General features: G+C 39.0%; 1 protein-coding gene and 1 long non-coding RNA gene across 6 annotated transcripts in view; one reads left to right on the top strand and one right to left on the bottom strand.

Moving 5' to 3' along the window:
* Positions 1–5,465, bottom strand: part of LOC128249503 (uncharacterized) — a 25,345-nt gene extending 19,880 nt beyond the window's left edge. Inside the window, exons 1-2 of the long non-coding RNA XR_008265612.1 lie at positions 5,360–5,465; positions 678–4,376 (exon numbers count right to left, since the gene is read on the bottom strand). This is a non-coding gene — a long non-coding RNA (uncharacterized LOC128249503). The remainder of the gene's footprint in view (positions 1–677; positions 4,377–5,359) is intronic.
* The window catches only part of LOC106870248 (zinc finger protein 474), a 162,360-nt gene that overhangs the window by 2,348 nt on the left and 153,918 nt on the right, over positions 1–6,094 (top strand). The gene's annotated exons all lie outside the window — the stretch shown is intronic.

Raw genomic sequence — 6,094 nt, 5'->3', positions numbered from 1 at the left:
TATATATATATATATATATATATATATATATATATATATGTATATATATGTATACACACACACTAGCTGACGTACCCGGTAATTCCCGGAAAAGCGGGGCTTATGCCTTGGTTCCGTTCTCATAGTTTCGCTAATCTAATAACAACAGTACAAAGTATGTAGCCATTCAAACAGCTTTTATGCATTTACAGAGAACACCGAACCGTTTTACATAGGATCTTGTTTTTAGGAATTACCAATAAGTTATGAATACCCAAATTGTGAAGTCAATTACGTAATAACATGAAATTAGTTACCTGATAGTAAGAATTGAAATAATGCAGTCCCGAAAAGGGTTTTAATGCGTTCCCAGAGTATATAGAACTTAGGAGGAAATAACAATTAAGTATATATATCAAAATCGTCAAGTATGTTAGGTAATAACAGGCTAATCAGATATGAGCAAATAACAATTCAAAGTAAATAACTCTGAAAAGAGCTTTTGTGCGTTCCCAGGGAATATTACCTTCATGGGCGCTAGTGTTGAAATAGATTTACAATGAATGGAGAAGCAGACTGACATTTAGTTTTACAGTAGACATACGAATAAATTTGCATATAAATTTTAAAATAAAACAACATGTAGATTATCAATACATTTACAACACTTACAAATATTACAGTTAAATAATAAATACCTGATGATTTGGTGAATCTTATTATGTTTGCAGTGCTTCTTGATAAACAACATTTTTGGTCTATCCTTGTGGGACATAAATAAACAAATGATTAGGATTGCCGACTCTTGAGCATCCCACACAAAGTTGGCCATGGGAGAAAACTTGTTCCGCAAGGTTTAGATCTACCACGTTCAAGGACTGCACCTGAGCTCATTGCGAAGCTCAGTTTCAACGGGAATTGCAGGCGCTTGTACTGGAAAGACATATCCGAGGGAATAAGTAGACTTCTAGGAATGAATACAGGCTCACCGCTTGCTTTACCAGTCAAAATTGTTGTCTCTAAGACTGTTGGCATCATCTTCTTTATTATAAGACGTGTGCGATTGCAAAGCTTTGGTGGATCGAGGTTTCGAAGCAGCATAACTGGTGCCCCAATCTTGAGGTGCAAGTTGTGAGGTGGGAGTTTAAAGTTCAAATCATCAACTGCTACTTTCTTTAGAGCTAAAAAATGGCACGTGTTTTCAGCCAGTTGTTTTCTGTAAACTGATTCCTCTGGTTAGGAAACACCTTATTCATTAGTTCCTTTAAACCAGATACCATATGTCCAAAAGGCAAGCTTACCCGGCCATCCTTCTCGCCAACCGAAGTACTACTACCGACGTCCAACAGTTGCTTTGAAAATGTTCTGTCTGTATCATCACCACTGAGCTACACTTTCATGCTGGTCGTGAGTCTTAGCTTTTGCACACTGTTCCATAGGTAGGACGACTTTATGCTGGCATTTACTTCATCAGCTCTTGTCCCCTTTGGAACTACTGGAAGGGTTTTCTAAAGTCTCCTGCAAGCAAGACTGTGGCACCTCCCATGAGCCTGGTGTTGTGTCTTAGATCCTGAAGGGCCATGTCAAGAGCTTCAAAGGAAACCTTGTGGCGAGCTGGCAGAAACGTTAGCACGCTGGGCGAAATGCTTAGCGGTATTTCGTCTGCCGTTACGTTCCGAGTTCAAATTCCGCCGAGGTTGACTTTGCCTTTCATCCTTAGTGGTTCAAAAAAAAAAAAAAAAAAAAAAAAAAGAGAACGATAGAAAAAGTACGAGGTTTGAAAAAAATAAGTACTGGGATCTATTTCTTCAAGGTAGTGCGTCAGTATGGCCGCACTCTAATAAGTGAAACAAGAAAAGAATAAGAGAATGTGGAACTCTTGCTTCCATTAATAAGAATCATGTTTCTTGGATGATATGTTTCATTGTTTCACTCAACATTCCAAATCCTTTCAAAGTTTTCTTTATTTCTGTAGTAAACAAGAGTTCCCTTGGTTGCTGTAGCTTTTCTTCTAGCTGTTATAACAAGCTGTAGTCTTTTTCTGGAAGAATTTACTGAAGCTGTTTGACAGAATAATTTCCAGCATAACCAATCCAATTAAAAAGTCAAAATAAGATATATCATTCAATAATATCCTGTAATCCGTATTTGTTCTTAGTGTGTTGACAAAGTGTCAGGTCAGGCAATATCTTTATGATATGAGATAATTACTCTACGAAGACTTGTCTTCACATCTACAATACCACCTTTGAAGTGTATGTGTCCATGAGGTTTGTTCTCCGATTCTGATACTCACATAGAGTGTATGTCGTTTGGGACTAGACTTTAGAAAGTTGTAGAAGATATAAACCAGCGTTTCTCAGTACCCATTTTTACCTATGGCTCTTTTTGATTACTATTTTACTCCGATAGATCGCCATAACCTCCCGATGTTTAAAACTAGTTTTATAGATACTTCTTTCAAATTTCCTATTTTGTTTTTCACACATTAACTTGTGTAGGTTGAACTATGTAAAACATTTGAGAAAGAAATCTGTTTCTTGCAATAAATATATGTAAAGCAACATTTTCCCATAAACTCTTAATATACTACTGTGCGTCCCCAATTCATAAGTTTCCTTCAGTAGATAGAATCCGATGAAGCACGCCATGGTTTCTCCTACAATGATGGAGTTAAGGGTTAAGGCATATTGTAACTTGTCCATTTCATTAACAACGTCAAGCGACATCAGGAGGTGGCATTTTTTTTTACTCTAGGCACAAGACCCGAAAGTTTTGGGGGAGGGGACCAGTCGATTAGATCGACAGCAGTACACAACTGGTACTTAATTTATCGACCCCGAAAGGATGAAAGGCAAAGTCGACCTCGTGGCATATTGCTACCTGATTATGTCTGATGTTCTATTGACGATAATGGAATATCCTTCGCATCATGCGTTTCGCTAACTAAATATCTCTTAGCCAAATAATATCGTTGGGCTGAAGAGTTTTCAAAAAGTTACCAAAGAATTTTCGTCTAAGTTAATGCAGACCCCTGCAGACTTCATCAAGATAAATGATGATGATCAGTGAACAAGAGTTTCAATAATAATTTTCACGTTTTCTCGATTTTCTGCTTCTTGATGCTTTTGTATATTCTATGGATGGACACTTTACAAGGCAAACACAAATCTTGTCACTTATCAACATCGCTGCTAAATCAAACATATTTAAACTATTCATTCTTGAAATCTCTGAAATTAGTCTTCTTACCAAATCTCTTTGGTTTATATTGCACCAGAAATGGCTAATTTTGTTAAATTTCAGTGATATTGTCCCGTAGAAGGAGTGAAGTGTCATGGATCACAATCACTTCGTCGTTATTTTCGTTACTTGAATTATATTAATTTTTGGAGGAGCCATGTTCTGTATATACTCGATTACTCGATTTTTGTTTTATTGTGAGGCGGGGCTGTGTGATAAGAAGTTTGCTTCCCAACCACGTAACTCCTGGTTCAGTCCCACTGCGTGGAACCTTGGGTAAGTGTCTTTTACCATTTCTTCGGGTCGACCAACGCCTTGTGAGTGGATTTGGTAGACGGAAGCTGAAAGAACCATGTAGTATACGCACACACACACACACACACACACACACACACACACACACACACGTGTGTTTGTTTTCCCCCCACCAACTCTTGACAACCGATATTGATGTGTGTTCGACGAAAGGGACGTTAGATAAGTACTAGGCTTCAAAAGAATAAGTACTGGAGTCGATTCGTTCGACTGAAATTCTTCAAGGCGGTGTCCCAGCGTGGCGGCAGTCTAATGACTAAAACAAGTAAAAGATAAAGGAAAGACATCCTGATCGTCATTGTCAACGTAGCTGTTCTTGGTTGTTGTGTAGAAAGTTGTGTGCTTATCATTATCAATTTCTTTAATATCTGAAATATTTGGTGCTGAACATAGTGTCAACAATGTGCACAGTGTCTTGTGGTCTTTCGGGAACTGATGTGAAAACCACAACCTGACTGGTACGAAAAGTTGTTACATATTATTTTGTTTTTCTAATTCGACTCTTTACTTGCAGCAATCTGAACATTTGTTGTGTTAACGTTTGTGTGTGTGTGTGTGTGTGTGTGTGTGTGTGCGCGCGCGCGCGTCTGTTATCCATGTTGGTCTCACTCGAGTTTTGTAGGAAGCTAGTATTTGTTAAGGGTCGAATTAATTTTTGGCCTTGAAGAGAGGGTCCAGTCAATCAGATGCAGTCTTCTCTATGTAAAGAATATGCGTTCACCAGGAAAGATTGTTTGTGATTGTGAGGTCTAAGATTTGGAGGGATCCAGTTGCGTACTGTTCATGCTTAAGGTGGGGCGCGATACTGTGTTCTTGAAGAGTCGTGCTTGTGTTTTTTGCTGTTAAAAGAAAAAAAGATTGGCATGATGCCATTAAAGGACACTTTCGAGGTTGGTAAAGGCAGTGGTTCCTAAAGTGTGCGGTATTGCTCCATTTTGGGCAGTGGGAAAATCCAGGGGGTGCATTGAAGAAAAGTAGGGCGATAATGGGATGGCTAAAAGTGGGGAAATTGATGCAAAAACAACATAATGGGCTAATTAGATTAAGTTTTATTTGTGAAACAGTTGTTTTGGATTTGCTGCTGAACCCTAGGAATTTGCTGCTGAACTGAGTTGATGGGATGTAGAACAGAAAGGGCATTGTCAGTTCAGCCGTGTTAGTGCGACGGAACAGAAATCTGCTCATCCAAGAGATGACAGTCGGATTAGATAGGTAGGCAATATTTAGAGAAGACTTACATACTAAAGAAGGTTAAATGTGGTTTAACTGACATCGGAAGCAAATTTCTCGAAGTAAGAGTCCACTGTGAAGTGAAATAGGAAAGTAGGTCCCAGTAGATCTGGATTTACAGAAGCCGCAATGGTGGTCGTTAGAGAGAGCAAAAGAACCAAGGTGCTGGAGAAGGCCATTGTTATTGTTTATGTCTGTTTCTATTAACTTTGGGATATTGGAAATGAGTGTAATAGCTAGGGGCAGAGGGAGGTTACTCTTCTAGAGAATAGGGTACACTGTACCATTTTCCCGAAGATCAGAACGTCTCCTTATAAAGAGGAAGATCTTGTAAAGTATAGAAGTCTAATTTTGGAGCGCATTGTTTAGGGATGATGAAAGAGGTCAGTGACCTTGTTGGTTTGCATTTGGTATGTATGTATGTATGGGTGGGTCGGGGTAAGAATCGATTCGGAGTACTTTTACCAATTGCAGTGGAGAAAAAGAGGATTCTGCAAAGTTGGTGGAAGTCCTTTTGGCAACGGACAAGAAGGATCGGATGCATTTTGGAAGGCGGAAGAGTGTGAGAACTATGCAATGTAGTTAGGCTTACCGTCTTGAAAGAGTTGCGATGCTTAGTAAATACCGCACAGTTTAGCGTTGTAGACCTTTTTGCGTTGCTTGAGTCACTGATGTAGCTTTACGATTCTATTAAAGAGTATACGTGTGTGTGTGTGTGTGTGTGTGTGTGTGTGTGTGTGTGTGTGTGTGTGTGTGTGTGTGTGTGTGTGTGTGTGTGTGTGTGTGTGCGTGCGTGCGTGCGTGTGTGCGTGCGTACGCGCGAGCGTGCATGTGCGTGCGTGCGTGCTTGGTCATGTATATGTATATTCCTAGTATAAAAGGTGGCTATTTATGTCTTTGACTGTCCATTCCAGCAAAATTATGAGCTCAGCTAGCTAACGACCTGTCAGTATATCAGTGAAATACAAAGGCATAGCGGCTAATTCTATATTAATGTCTCTGTACATAAAAGCGAACAGTTACCATTTATGGATTTTCAACGTGTACCCGCTGGTACATAAAAACAACGATACAGCTATGTTGTTAGGCGAACGTTCTAATTTGTATGTGTGTAATATATATATACATACACACGCATGCACATGCATACATATGTATACACACAACTATACACACACAGATATTTGTTTGTGGGTGTGTGTATATATATATATATATATATATATATATATATATATATATATACATAAACACAGCACACATATATACACATACACACGCATGCACGCACACAGACACACAGACACACAGACACAGGCACACACAC

The sequence above is a fragment of the Octopus bimaculoides genome, chromosome 15, assembly GCF_001194135.2.
Source record: "Octopus bimaculoides isolate UCB-OBI-ISO-001 chromosome 15, ASM119413v2, whole genome shotgun sequence".
Lineage (NCBI taxonomy): Eukaryota > Metazoa > Mollusca > Cephalopoda > Octopoda > Octopodidae > Octopus > Octopus bimaculoides.
The sequence above is the reverse complement of the archived record's forward strand: the minus strand, read 5'-3'. Positions and strand labels throughout refer to the sequence as shown.